A 16,389-nucleotide genomic window follows, 5' to 3' on the forward strand; every position below is an offset into this window, starting at 1 on the left:
ATAGTATCTTTCTAACTCGAATTAGTAATTGTTGGTCATTATAGTATCTCCCTAACTCAAATTAGTAATTATTGATCATTATAGTATCTCTCTAACTCGAATTAGTTATTATCGATCATTATAGTATCTTCCTAACTCGAATAAGTAATTGTTGATCATTAAAGTATCTTCCTAATTCGAATTTGTTTTTATTGATCATTTAAGTATCTTCCTAACTCGAATTAGTTACTATTGATCATTATAGTATCTCTCTAACTCGAATTAGTAATTATTGATCATTATAGTATCTCTCTAACTGGAATTAGTCATTGTTGGTTATTATGTTTCTACCTCGTTCAAGTGTTTGACTTTATCTATTCTAAATAACGGTTTACTGTAGTACACCTAATAACCAATCATAACGAGTGGGTTTTACCATAACGGTCATATGTATGCCAATGAAATCTTTTTTCCATCACTTATTATAGCAATTTTATACTGTGAAGTAAATTGCCGTGAAACCTGACGTCCCCTTGCAATGCTATGTCACCGGAAAGTACTGTTACATACGTGACGTCATAATCATCTGTATATGAGCGAATGAAAAAGCTTTTTAGAAGTTACCAACATTGAACAGCACCTTAAATGTGCTTCACACAGTGGTTGAATCAAATTAAACTTTATTCATTTTACAGCAATCGTGAAACAAGTTCTATCAACTTATATTAGTAACTCTTGTTGACCTGGAAGCTAGCGTGCAGGGGACTTAAACCCGCGTGGTCGGATAGGTGACCCAATACCTTTCCCCGTCCGCCTTGGTGAAAGGTGAGTGCACTAATCACAGCACCATCCGAGCGCATAGTGGTTATGAAGGAAAAAGCAATAACCAGTGGGTGGTCATTCAGTAGAACCCCACATTGACACACGATGCTTGACTAAGGGTTACACCACCATTCCTATAGAGAACACCCTGATTACACTGTTTGTGGATTTGGTGTGTCACTGGAGTAAGATGATTCGTTTAGACATAGTTGCCCTCTTTGTTTAATGCGACCGTTATATTTCAGATACTATTAGCATTGATGATATCATGAACGCAATGCAACGTAATTCAATCTGTAAATGTCATTATTCATTTAAGTTAAAAATGAAGAGCAAACTCCAGCATAACTGGATTACAATTTGGTACAAATACAAAGTCGTATTACACACTGATTATTTCGTCGTTTCAAAGTTGTACGTGTTCTAAATAAATAAACATACTAGTATGATAAAATATATCGGAAGTAAAACAAAAAATAACAATACTTCGACACATAGGGACAAAATCTGAACTACTCAAAATCAAAGTCATTTACGATAAGTCAGCAACAGTTACAGTATAATGTATTTAGGAGATATCAAATCAGATGGAAATACAACAACATGGACAGCGAAACACGAGGGAAGACATCAACAGTAATCAAGGATAAACCCAGCAACAGGAAATACACAAACAAACAGACGGAAAAACAACAGTAGGAACAGAAATAAGAAAAACGTGATTAAGGAGACTCAAACAGAAGGAATGACGACAACATGAATCAAGGAGACACCAAAACAGAAGGGGAGACAACAACAGTAAAACGAGGTGATACCAAAACAGGAGGAAAGGCAACAATAGTAAAACGAGGTGATACCAAAAAAAGGAGGAAAGACAACAACAGTAAAACGAGGTGATACCAAAACAGAAGGAAAAACAACAATAGTAAAACGAGGTGATACAAAAACAGAAGGAAAGACAACAATAGTAAAACGAGGTGATACTAAAACAGACGGAAAGACAACAACAGTAAAACGAGGTGATACTAAAACAAAAGGAAAGACAACAATTGTAAAACGAGATGATACCAAAACAGAAGGAAAGACAACAATAGTAAAACGAGGTAGTACCAAATCAGAAGGAAAAACAACAATATTAAAACGAGGTGATACTAAAACAGAAGGAAAGACAACAATAGTAAAACAAGGTGATACTAAAACAGAAGGAAAGACAACAATAGTAAAACGGGGTGATACTAAAACAGAAGGAAAGACAACAATTGTAAAACGAGATGATACCAAAACAGAAGGAAAGACAACACTAGTAAAACGAGGTGATACCAAAACAGAAGGAAAGACAACAATAGTAAAACGAGGTGATACTAAAACAGAAAAAAAGATAACAATAGTAAAACGAGATGATACCAAAACAGACGGAAAGACAACAACAGTAAAACGAGGTGATACCAAAACAGAAGGAAAGACAACAATAGTAAAACGAGATGAAACCAAATAGACGGAAAAAACAACAATAGTAAAACGAGGTGATACCACAACAGAAGGAATGACAACAGTAGTAAAACGAGGTGATACCAAAAGAGAAGGAAAGACAACAATAGTAAAACGAAGTGATACAAAAACAGAAGGAGGGACAACAATAGTAAAACGAGGTGATACCAAAGCAGAAGGAATGACAACAATAATAAAACGAGGTGATACCAAAACAGAAGGAATGACAACAATAGTAAAACGAGGTAATACCAAAACATACGAAAGACAACAATAGTAAAACGAAGTGATACCAAAACAGACGGAAAGACAACAATAGTAAAACGAGGTGATACCAAAACAGACGGAAAGACAACGATAGTAAAACGAGGTGATACCAAAGCAGAAGGAATGACAACAATAATAAAACGAGGTGATACCAAAACATACGGAAAGACAACAACAGTAAAACGTGGTGATACCAAAACAGACGGAAAGACAACAATAGTAAAACGAGGTAATACCAAAACAGACGGAAAGACAACAATAGTAAAACGAGGTGATACCAAAACAGAAGGAATGACAACAATAGTAAAACGAGGTGATACCAAAACAGAAGGAATGACAACAATAGAAAAACGAGGTGATACCAAAACATACGGAAAGACAACAACAGTAAAACGAGGTGATACCAAAACAGACGGAAAGACAACGATAGTAAAACGAGGTGATACCAAAACAGAAGGAATGACAACAATAGTAAAACGAGGTGATACCAAAACAGAAGGAATGACAACAATAGTAAAATGAGGTGATACCAAAACAGAAGGAAAGACAACAATAGTAAAACGAGGTGATACCAAAACAGACGGAAAGACAACAGCATTATCGAGGAAACAACACATCAGACGGAAATTCAAGAGCAGGAGGACGGTCAAGAATAGTAGAACGGGGAGATACCAAAAACAGACGGAAAGACAACAGCAAAAGTAATCGAGGTGATACCAAAACAGACGGAAGGACTGCAAAAGTAATTTAGGAAACAACAAACCAAACGGAAAGACTTCTTGAACCTACACAAAAACCAGAAGTAAAATAACTGTCATGCTGTTCGTATCAAACCAGGAAGGTATCCGCGTGTTAAAGATAAAAACCGTGCTAGACATGTCTTTGGGCTGACGCGTTCTTCATTAACACGAAGTAATACTAATAACGTGTATGTAGATGGTAAACGTATGAGGAATTGCAATATAACGGTACAACATGTATTTTGTTATTCACACGAGCGTATTGATAAACGTAGATAATGGTCCACGCACCTGTGGAGTAGATAAATATAAGTTACCCAGTATCAGTTAAAACACAGGAACTACATAATGCTATTTTATCTATCAGTTTGGATCTATGGATATTTTATTAATTAAATGATCTGTTATATCTTAACATTTAATATAAAGTAAACGGTGAACACCTCATAACTAGTGCTAAATACAGAAACTTCTGGCATACACACACGCACGGGTCAGCGTTAACCGGACTTCAGTATTAGTGAGAGCTATAAGTACCTGACTAACTCATTCCTACGGACGATAACAGCACCTGCAGTACGCTAATAATAACTCCAATATATGTTAATACTTACCTAAATTTGTACGAAAAGCGGTTGCATGTGCCTATTTTCATAACTTTCGTTACCTTTACACGTCATTAAGTCGTCGTTTGCGGTTTTCGATTATCAATCTTTTAAGTGATAGAATGTGTCGATCAATGTATTTATGCCAATACGTATTTTCATTCCCCTTTATTACTTTGAACATCTTGGCAATGAACAACAATACAGACTGATTGAGAATGTTTTGTTGATACCGTATATAAAATAGGTCAGTATGCAATTTTTACTTACCATTAGTGAGGTCTTCTTCAACGCCACTTCCTCTACGTTATCCTAGGTTTCAGAACCAAAAAGGCTTTTGAAACGCGTGAAGAAAATCGCCCACTTGAAGTAGAAGGTGGAGTAGTCCTGCGGAGACTCCCACTCTTGCGCTAGGGTAGTGTCTTTATAGTTGTTAGACGAAGATCCCACCGGGTACCTTACAGATGATACGAATTATAATTGCATCCCTTTATGTGTAAAACCATTGTCCAAATATGAGTTTTCTGTAAATTCACTTATTCCGTCTTTTTACATGATTTTTCTAACAATTAATAAAAAAAACTCAGGTCATTGATTATCACGAATATGTTATGCTAACGGATAAATTACATACCTTATTTGTGTTTTATGCTGGTAGCGATAAATATGTTGAAGCACTAAATCCAAAACAAAGTACTCCTTAAACTATGAAAAGTTCCCGACAATTATCAAGATTACTGTGCATATTACGTACAGTTTAATCCAACGATGTCAAAACAACAATGTCCTTCAAGGATCACGATCAATTATGGCGATGTTTCCCTGGAACTATAACCAAGGCCGGACACACGTTCCGCTGATTCCATCACAGCTCGCGTGCTTCCAGTAACACTGCTCCAGCACACGCTCGTGATTTAGAGGTCGTCAGTGAGGGAAAGTGATCCTCCTTATTGGCGGGAAATAGTGGGGACGCTTACCGGAACTCTATCAAACAATGGAGTCAGAGTCGCTCACCGTCAGATCACCTCTGGTCGTAGTATTATTGATGTATTACTACTGTGATTGGACGTTATATCGATGTGAGGTTCTTATTTGTATAAGATATAATTACACGTAGACGGGAATAACACTCCAAAACAGGTGAAGTGATTAACTGATTACGGGCAAGAGTTCTGGATCGGACAGGTGCTCGACAACAAAATATTGGCTGACAAGTCTGTGTACTTCATCTAACAGTATTCAAAGCCTATGGCTATGTTATGGACTTAAGACTGTGTTGAAAGCTTCTTTGGAACAGAAGAAATATTATCTAATGATATAGCATAGGCAAAATGTGAAGATCACATTATTGGGACAATATAGGTGTTAACTTACCGTACATGACAATGTCCATTGTGATGCCGATTTACAATTGTGTACAAAACTCAGTCGCTGGCCAAATATTTTAGCAAGATCATTTAGACATTTTTAGAGGTTGGCATGGACAGTGAAGCCCGAATTAATAATGGTGTTCTCGTCTTCAGTTTTATTAATATATCAATATAATAATTGATTGAAGATGTTTTTTGTTCCCACTTCACAACAGTCAAAGGGAATGCTCTACAGTTGTCTAATCAGACTAGTTCATAATTACACCATCTTCATCCATCAGCATTTTTTTTTTAGAGGGACATGAAATTAAAAGTGTAGTTTTCCTTCCTTGTAATGTACAAATGTGTGTTTTTGTATGAGTTTTACAATACACTAGGATACGATTTGTATGCCAAGTCGATTATTGTTTCTAAGCTCTAAATAAAATACATGACTTCTGGCAGTTTACTTATCTTTGGCTTATCCAAAGTATGCCGCTGTTGTTTTAGTGATAAAATCAAGATGGATGTAAAATGCTACAAAATCTGATTACCTAAAAGTGCACTCGGATGTTTTTTCATAAGCTTTTTACTCTCCTTTAAAATAAAGTTGAATGGCTCTAAGTGAATTTACAAATGATAATTAGTTTCAAAAAGAAGAAACCCTCAACAAAATATTTAAGAAAGACATCGACTGCTTCTCCAACAGTTATATTTTAGATTAAGAAAGTATCTATTTTGCTCATTTTTTTTAAAGAAGAAGTGGTGTTACATGACGTGTTTAGATTTTCTCTGTCATTTGTAATAGTTAAACGATTAGGTCCCGTATTCATGAATCCGTTCTCATGCTCAAGCATAGATTTTGTACTCAATCCTAATGTTTTGTTCCTGTTAGTAATATCTTATTTTGTCAACAATGGGAAAACAATGAGAATAATAACAGCCAAAAGCTGTTTTCAATGTTAACATTTGGCATTTTGATCGTTTAGCATGAAAGCTAGTCTGACCACAGAAACTTTGCTTCTGCATGATAACTCTTTAATACGGGCCCAGAATGTTTGACGTTATATAACATCTTCCTTCAGACCACATTTATTTTTAGAAACCCTAGTTAGGATCAGCCCTAAGTAGGGATAGGGATATTCCAGGTATGTACGCAAACAGAGTGTGCACATTAATCCCCCCTTGTCTGAAGATATTTGAAGAATAATATTTGTTCTTAGTGAAAAGGTAGAACCTATTCAGTTTTAAATGCCATATTTTTTCCGATACCCAATAATGGTTTTTTTTCGGCTTAAAATATAACAGTCAGAGGAGGCGAAAATCAACAGTGTAAGGAATCTGATGTCGTTTTTTTTTTAAATCTAAAAACCAATATATTTTTTCTAAAATGTCATGATGTAGCTATTTTCGAACAAGTATTACAAGCAAAGCAGTTTTTTGTATCAGTTTGATACATGTCGTTTACATAAAAAAAAACTAATATTTAGCCATGTGTTACTTCAAAAATATTGAACCTGAACATATAATTAGCAAGTTACCTGTACAAATCGTCTAGGTAAGAAACGGTCACTTTCTCTAACCCCAATAGATTGATGGAAGCGGTGATCACCATGTTTCATTGGTTATCAACAAAAGATGTACTTCTTGCATTAAAAGAGGATCATCATGGTAATGTTCCTTATGTGGTACCGCGGTCCCTTCCTGTCAAAGACACCTTTTTATTTAGGGTACTCATATATCTTTGGTGTTCCTTATGTGTTACTGATGTGCCTTCCTGAAACAGACACCTTTTTTTGATTTAGGGTACTCAAATATCTTGAGTTTTCCTTATGTGGTACCGCGGTCCCTTCCTGTCAAAGACACCTTTTTATTTAGGGTACTCATATATCTTTGGTGTTCCTTATGTGTTACTGATGTGCCTTCCTGAAACAGACACCTTTTTTTGATTTAGGGTACTCAAATATCTTGAATTTTCCTTATGTGGTACCGCGGTCCCGTCCTGTCAAAGACACCTTTTTTTATTTAGGGTACTCATATATCTTTGGTGTGCCTTATGTGGTACCGCGGTCCCTTCCTGTCAAATACACCTTTTTTTGACTTAGGGTACTCATATATCTTTGGTGTTCCTTATGTGTTACTGATGTGCCTTCCTGAAACAGACACCTTTTTTTTATTTAGGGTACTCAAATAACTTGAGTTTTCCTTATGTGGTACCGAGGTCCCGTCCTGTCAAAGACACCGTTTTTAATTTAGGGTACTCATACATCTTTAGTGCGCCTTATGTGGTACCGAGGTGAGTTCCTGTCAAAGACACCGTTTTTGTGCTAATGAACTCAAATATCGTTATGGTGTCTTACGTGTAACATGACACCTTGCTGCCAAAACCACGTTTTATGTTAAGCGTATTTAACACCTTATGTTCCGTATGTGGTACCGAGACGCCTCCTATCATAGCCACGTTTTTGTTTGAGTGTTCTTAAGCTTTGATTTCATGTTACATTCCTTACGTTTTGAGCTCTATTTGTAATCCCGTTTGTCGTTATTATTGTCTAGTTTACGATATACATTTTAACGTGCGTTGTACAATTGTTTTGTATTCCGAGTTTGATTTGAACCAATCAGCACAATTTTGAATACGATTGACGTCAGCGAAGCAAAGTAGAACTATTTAGGACCAAAGTTGTCATCGTTAAAACTCTGTTTGAAGTCCATTATTACTGTTACCAGTACCTAATTGAAATTAAAAATAAGATAAATCAAAAGCCTGATGTACACGTACTATCTGTTTGATATTGAATACAATTTGTTAGGAAATAGAAAATTATAATAGTTAAGAGTGAACAATTAAAGGTAGTATCAAATTTGTGTTGTGCATACACGACGTATGGCACACATATTAAGTGTTTCCTCGTTGCTCTATCATTAACCTTTTGTCAGTGTAATTTGAATCTCGAGTAAAGCTCCGGTAACCATCAGACTGGCAAACAAATAAATAACCGTTACAATGTTCAGCCAGATTGCATTTATATGCATATACATACATATGCAAATATATATCGTTTAACGATGAATGGAGGATAAAGCCCGCGGTTATTGGTACTTTGTGAGGCAATGGTCTGCACAGCGATTTCGCCATTGGATGTAGTCCCACGGGACACATAACCCCTGGTGTACTACATTAGAAGGTGACGGATAATATGTACGGGCAATCGTTAGACTCGGACTACGACCCCGATATAACATTACGACCACAAAGACATTACAGTTATTGAATATGTTGTACTCTATTTAGTAAACAAGTAGGAATATAAGTTATAAGTGGCGATGGAAACCTTGGTGTACCCCTCAGCATCAGGACATAGAGGGTCAGCAGATTAATGAAAAATCCTGATCCATTTCCGCTGTGCCATAAGGGTACCTGATAGCTATATTTGATAGATTAAGTACAACCCTTACTGGAGGTCTCCTCGCTTTAAGTGAAGGCAGTTATCTGTCTATTGATTGCCTTTACATAGATTTACTGTTGTCGCTCCAATATCGTATACATTGGCAACAATAATTTCCGATCTTCTCTTAACAATTAATTACCCTTCATCAAGGAGCGACGCAGCAACTTAGAGCCCCTGGTTGTCACTGCTCTTGTTTTCAGTATCAAAGCAAACGGATGTATGTCAGCAATGCTCTCACCATGAAGTCCCTTTGATTGCTCGGTAAATTGAAGTCGTCGTGTACAGACACACCCGGTACTGATAATTACAGGTAGAGTCTTTGTTCCGCACAGTAGGACAGGTCCGAGATGTAAGGAGTAATTGATTACAAGTCCTTCATTCTACCACTCCACTTATATTCAAATTTAAAAAAATGGAGGTGCAATTATCACAGCGTCCAAGAGCGTACGTACATTCTTGATAGATCACATTCTTATTTCGCTGCAACAAATAAAAAATATTACATTCAAATAAGATTTCTTTTATCATTCGTTTCAACTGAACACTTTGCTTGGTGTTAAATAAAATTCATTTATAAAAACAGTGATGCGAAGGACATCTTTAATGGCATCATAAATAATCTAAAATTTGCCTAGCGTTGTGATGCGAAGCTTTCGCTGCAATCATTCTAAATGGCTGAAAATCGAAAGTTTGCAAACGGACAATGCTCGTTACGAATAAGAAATTAAAAAAAGGTATCGATCGCAAGACTTATCATCACATGTTTAATGATGTGTCTTTCGGGAAAAAGTATAACAAATCCAGACGTAAGCTTCACAAGGCGGAAACTGTTACAATGTATAATACACTATCCTCTGAGTCATGTCCATCAATGAAGCAGCGGACATAATCGTTAAAGAACAGTGTTAAAGGTTTTTCATTATTGTTGTATGTATTATTGATTATATCCTGCTTTCAAACCTAGTTATAACACAAAGCTACGAAACGGTTTATCGAGAATACAGTCTCATTTTGTACACAACCTTAAAAGTTGCACAACAGCAAGAACTAAGGTGACATTTAAATAAAGTGGAAAACATCACGAAAATCCATAAACATCATTAACCGGGTGAATTGACCGTTCCGTTTCTATCTAGGACACTCAATTATTAGTAAAAATACCAAATGAGGAAGCAACTATTTTCATTTTTTTTTCTTTCAAAAATAGAAAGTCGTTGCAGAAAGTCACAAAAAAACAATTGTACTACACCTTTTCACTATTTCGTTCATTTAGCACTCAAGAATGGTCCAAAATTTGAATATAAACTGAATGAAAATCCACATCAAAAAGGTTCTGAAACATAACTAGATACACAGCAAAACGAAGTTGGATACACAATCCTTTTATAACATTAAAAATGTACGTCTATTTGCCACAACAGATAATTTGTTTTGAACTAGAAATTCATGTGAACCATGCCAGAGTGAATTATCTAATAAAAACAAAGTAAATGAGCCCACTATCCATATTTAACGAATTAAGAACCCCAATTTATAAATCCATAAATGTCAAAAGCAAAAGAAAGCAAGTAGTTACTAACCATACAGTAAGTGATAATATTTGTCCATTACTTACTCGTTGAAAAGATACAAACTGATTTAAATTTTTATATTGGTAAAATAAACCAACAACTTATGGATTATTCACTTTACGTATAGTTTTAGGTTATATTTTACTAGTCTAATATTTTGTTATACTTCCTTTACATTTGAAGGCACTCTCTTTGGCTTACTATGTACGAGTGTTTTTAGGAACTGCTCCATCGGGTACCATTGACTTTGTAAAGCCTTCCAAAGCTCATCCATTTATAGTTGGTATATTTCTTGCCATCGTCCTTTTCAAATGAGCCCATAGGTTTTCGATCGGGTCAGACTTGACTGTTTACCGGCTTTGATAAAACCACTATTCTATTTTCCTAAAAAAACACCACCACTTTTCATAATGATGGTGTTATTGAAATGAGCAAGATTCTGGTGAAAAAACATATTCACTATTGGTGAAAACCAAATATTCTGAAGTCGTCTTCAAATAAATCACAATTTCGGTTGGTATCTGACTGACTCAAGGTTGCATTCAAACTGTTTTAAGACACCAACACCATTTGAACCAAATATTCCCCAACATGCAACTCTTATTATGATGATTCACTGGTAATTGCAAATAAATTTGCTGAAACTTTTCATATATTCCCTCTACACAAGTGTCATTATGAGACCTAAACACTCTTTCTTTCGAAGTGTACCTTTTGCCAGTCTTTCTAACAAATGTTAGTGTGTCTTTGCACACTGAAGAAATTTCATTTCTGTGCTTTCGTCGGCAGAGATGTCTTTGCTGGTACATACACGTAAATAATAATAGAGAATAATAAATGCCTTTTTTCCATATCACACCCAGTACATTCTATATATGTATCAACCCGAGACTGCAATATCAGCACAAGGGCCGAAGGCCCGAGGGCTGATAATGGTCGAGAGTTGTTACTGGGTGTGATATTGAAAAAGGCATGTTTTATTCTGTTTAATACCTACTTACTAATAAAAGCTACTATCTTATAATCTATTTTTCTTTTGAAATATTGAAAAACGAAAATAATTCCAAAAGGGGTGTGATGCGGGTTTTGCGGGCTGATACGGGTTTTGGGGTGTGATACGGCGGGGGCTGATACGGCTTTTGGGGTGTGATACGGCGAGGGCTGATATGGGTAAGAGCAATTGCGTCGTATCACATATACATAAAAAACGTATTTATTAGTAAGTATGTAATAAACAATAATAATATACAACATTTATATAGCGCCTTATAAAAATTGTAAAATTACTCTAAAGCCCTTTACAACATATGGATAATAGTAATAGTTATAATTGTGAAAACAAAAATCAAAGGCTTACACTCACTTTTATACATTTAAGCAAGCAATGTGCACATAATTGAACAAATAAAAGGGTGGTATTTACATGACGTCTTTGCAAAGATTCTAAAATGCAGACGTGAAGAGGTGTGTTTTGATGACCCTCTTGAACTTGGCCAGGGTATTTGACTTTCTAATAGCAGATGGTAAGCTATTCCACAACGTAGCCGAAACCCTCCCAAAGCATCTGTTTCCGTAGGTCACAGTACGAGATTTTGGGACACACAACAAAGATTCTGACTCCGACCGCAGTGATCGTGACGGCTGATACAGGGTAACAAGCTCCTGTAGGTACTGAGGAGCTGTTCCATTCAGTGCCTTGTATGTGTATACCAGAATTTTGTACTGCGACCTGTATCGTACAGGTAACCAGTGCAACGAATAAAGCGCAGGTGTGATGTGCTCTCTCTTTCGAGTACGAGTAACTAGCCGTGCTGCAGTGTTCTGAACCCTCTGCAGACGACTAGTTAGTTTGTCAGATATACCACAGAGCAGGGCGTTACCATAATCCAACCGAGAGGTAACAAGTGAATGCACCAAAATCTTGCATGCATCTGCAGTTAAAAACTGCCGAATACAGCCGATGTTCCTGATCTGGTAGTAACAGGATTTGGCAATAGCGTTCACTTGTTTCTCCATGTTCAGTGAACTATCAAAGTATACCCCTAGGTTTTTAACAGCTGGAACAGTCTCAATAGTTCTGGCACCGACCTTGAGCTGGAGAGCCATTGTTTGCTGACACTTTGGGGAAAAGACGATTAGTTCCGTCTTTTCCTGATTAAGCTTAAGCATGTTGGCGTTCATCCAGATACTGATATCTGTCAGACAAGCTTCCAGACTTTCTGAGACTGTAATCCAACTGTCCTGTGGTTTGATGACCATGTAAATTTGTGTGTCATCGGCATAACAATGAACTGTTAATACCAAACTATCGAAGTCCCTTGTCGAGTTGTAGCTGGAGATAAAGAAGCTTTCGTTTCCTTCAAAATCATAGTCCTCATTTTCCTAATGTAAGACGAAAACCCTCCATGGCGATGTTTTGGATAACTCGGTGAGTAGTCTCTGAAATTTTTCCTTTTCTTCCTTTTCCTGGTATGTCATGGACTCTCTCCGATACTTCTTGTACATTTACATCATGGTGAACATTATTTAGGATATTGCATACAATACTACCATTTGTTTTTCTATTTCTTTTCACGTCTGTTTCGCATTCTCTCAAAGTGACAATTTGAAGCCTTGGTAAAAGATGGATTCGTCGTTGACCTGGACAAAAGTTATGTTTCATATCCGGTTATCCTTTATCGATATTGGTATATACGGCAAGTTCAATAGGCGCTGATGTCTGAGAAAAGTGTACAAAGATGAGGTTAACACTCACCTTTTGAAGCCATCATCAGGAAAGGTCTTCTTCGGAGCAGACTTTATGGCCAATGCTTATTTGCATACTAAAAGAAATGTCTGATTATTTCACTACCTTCTTCAAAACAAATTAAATCATATTTTTTTGTTTATCTTAAAGACATAAAACTTTTTTTTTTAAATCAGAATATCTTGTCATCAAGTGTCACTATTACTAAAACTGCTTACTGTAGGTTGTTCAAACATTATTTTGATCAGTCTTGAAATGTGTGCAAATTCCTAAATGGAATGATATTATATTAATGTCTAAGCGAAACTATGTGTTATTAATTTCTAAACATCGAATGTAAGTTTGATTTGTCATGAGGGTGGTTTAAGTATCAATTAACTAGAAATGAGTCGGACGTTTCCATGCACACTCGTACCCAAAACTCCGAATTCCAGGTGCATTTTATCATTACTTTCTATGCTTAAGTCTTTTACATGTGCCTCCGAGAATGGGGAATAATTTTATTGGGTTTTTCTCTTTTTGATGATTTTATGTATTCTTATAAACTTAACGTTAATGTAAAATATGTGTTTTTCTACTTTGCTGGGGATAATAAAATATTTGCACATATACGTAATGTAACATGGATAATATACATCTCATAAATTTACATGTATCACATCACAGGGAACGCATGAAAATTGACACAGAAAGACTAACAAGCCAATCAACACTAATTGGTAGTACTGATGAGCTTAAAACATCATGTACTGGGAAATGGTTTTGCGATATAAAAACAGCTTGTTTAGAAAAAGGCTAAACCATTATTATAAGTTATAAGTTGTATAATATTTTCTTTGGCAGTATTTTCTCAATGATATACCTGTCAGCTATATGTACATACGCAGTGCCTCTAAGATTCCCCTTTTTATGTATAACTTGGAAGTATGCCTAGATTACGCTGCTCCGTAAGTTTGACGATCTGTGTAATTAAGGTTGTAGCTAGATTGGAACAGGAAATGAAGCAATAGCTGGCTACACATTAACTGAGGGAGACTTCCCACTTCCACTATTAAGTGATTATACCGACAGTTATTGAGCGACTGTAAGTGTAAATCATATGTAAATGGAATGGCAATAATTCTGCATCACCTCTTTCCGCCGTAGACACATTGGTCATTATTCTGCCACCAGTGAATGTCCCTAGATATGATATGATATTCCATTAGATTTTTTTATTAGGATGTAATGGCGCAACAACGTTTTCGTCGACATGAAAGTTGCAAAAACACAACAGACAAACACGACATCACATAGACGCCGCACCAAACATGCACGTACGTTACTTCTGTCATGGTACGTCTTCTGTGTCTTTTAAATACACTAACACATGCTGGCTCTATGTAAACAAAGTGATTCGTACTCTTTCTGCTGTCTCCATCATGTCCTTGTACGTCATCTTTTGTATTAGTAGGACTACAGTGCATACCAGACTAAGGACAAAAACTGTCCAGAAAGTTATATCATGGATACTTTTATGACCATTTCATAACGGACCTTATATTGACCATTAATTTAGCCGAACCTACTGTCTTTCGTAGAGAAAATTAATTCCGTTGTCGATAACAGCAGTTACATATACTTTAATTTATACAACCATTTAGAGTTTGATTATATTTTACTAAATCTCGGTAATTAATCTTTTTTTTAGGGATTCACTCTATATGGAAGAAGTTTAACGGTTGCTATAATTACCGGAGTGTTTGACTATCAGTAATAGATAACTTTTCTAGATTAGACACAAACAATGTTAACGGGGGAGTGGCACGTGGTTCAGGAAACGCTTATCCTTTCAGACCAACTAGTTTGTCTTCGTTTTACCGAGGTTTAAATATCTTTACACCTCGGAACACATACTTTTGTCTATTTTATAAGACGTTTAATAGTATCCCTTTTAAACATCGAGTTATGTTTTTGTTATTATAGTTGTTCATTGTTACCCCTTCGGGTCACCTAGTTTTGTTTCTGTTTATGGAGGATCAATATTTCTATACTGGGACACCTAGTTTTGTTTCTGTTTATGGAGGTTCAATATTTCTATACTGGGACACCTAGTTTTGTTTCTGTTTAGGGAGGTTCAATATTTCTATACTGGGACACCTAGTTTTGTTTCTGTTTATGGAGGTTCAATATTTCTATACTGGGACACCTAGTTTTGTTTCTGTTTATGGAGGTTCAATATTTCTATACTGGGACACCTAGTTTTGTTTCTGTTTATGGAGGTTCAATATTTCTATACTGGGACACCTAGTTTTGTTTCTGTTTATGGAGGTTCAATATTTCTATACTGGGACACCTAGTTTTGTTTCTGTTTATGGAGGTTCAATATTTCTATACTGGGACACCTAGTTTTGTTTCTGTTTATGGAGGTTCAATATTTCTATACTGGGACACCTAGTTTTGTTTCTGTTTATGGAGGTTCAATATTTCTATACTGGGACACCTAGTTTTGTTTCTGTTTATGGAGGTTCAATATTTCTATACTGGGACACCTAGTTTTGTTTCTGTTTATGGAGGTTCAATATTTCTATACTGGGACACCTAGTTTTGTTTCTGTTTATGGAGGTTCAATATTTCTATACTGGGACACCTAGTTTTGTTTCTGTTTATGGAGGTTCAATATTTCTATACTGGGACACCTAGTTTTGTTTCTGTTTATGGAGGTTCAATATTTCTATACTGGGACACCTAGTTTTGTTTCTGTTTATGGAGGTTCAATATTTCTATACTGGGACACCTAGTTTTGTTTCTGTTTATGGAGGTTCAATATTTCTATACTGGGACACCTAGTTTTGTTTCTGTTTATGGAGGTTCAATATTTCTATACTGGGACACCTAGTTTTGTTTCTGTTTATGGAGGTTCAATATTTCTATACTGGGACACCTAGTTTTGTTTCTGTTTATGGAGGTTCAATATTTCTATACTGGGACACCTAGTTTTGTTTCTGTTTATGGAGGTTCAATATTTCTATACTGGGACACCTAGTTTTGTTTCTGTTTATGGAGGTTCAATATTTCTATACTGGGACACCTAGTTTTGTTTCTGTTTATGGAGGTTCAATATTTCTATACTGGGACACCTAGTTTTGTTTCTGTTTATGGAGGTTCAATATTTCTATACTGGGACACCTAGTTTTGTTTCTGTTTATGGAGGTTCAATATTTCTATACTGGGACACCTAGTTTTGTTTCTGTTTATGGAGGTTCAATATTTCTATACTGGGACACCTAGTTTTGTTTCTGTTTATGGAGGTTCAATATTTCTATACTGGGACACCTAGTTTTGTTTCTGTTTATGGAGGTTCAATATTTCTATACTGGGACACCTAGTT

The 16,389-nt window shown here is 35.9% G+C and overlaps 1 protein-coding gene across 2 annotated transcripts in view; it reads right to left on the reverse strand.

Moving 5' to 3' along the window:
* LOC110456479 (pyrokinin-1 receptor-like) overlaps nucleotides 1-16,389 on the reverse strand; it is a 103,511-nt gene that overhangs the window by 55,209 nt on the left and 31,913 nt on the right. The window contains exons 1-2 of one of the 2 annotated variants that reach the window (XM_021507260.1): nucleotides 4,536-4,828; nucleotides 4,172-4,358 (exon numbers count right to left, since the gene is read on the reverse strand). The exons of the other annotated variant lie outside the window; for it this stretch is intronic. The gene's annotated coding sequence lies outside the window, so the exon portion shown is untranslated. Of the gene's footprint in view, nucleotides 1-4,171; nucleotides 4,359-4,535; nucleotides 4,829-16,389 lie in introns of those variants that run through there. 2 annotated transcript variants of the gene reach the window in all.

This window comes from Mizuhopecten yessoensis, unplaced genomic scaffold, assembly GCF_002113885.1.
Source record: "Mizuhopecten yessoensis strain PY_sf001 unplaced genomic scaffold, ASM211388v2 scaffold8745, whole genome shotgun sequence".
In the NCBI taxonomy this organism is placed as follows: Eukaryota; Metazoa; Mollusca; class Bivalvia; order Pectinida; family Pectinidae; genus Mizuhopecten; species Mizuhopecten yessoensis.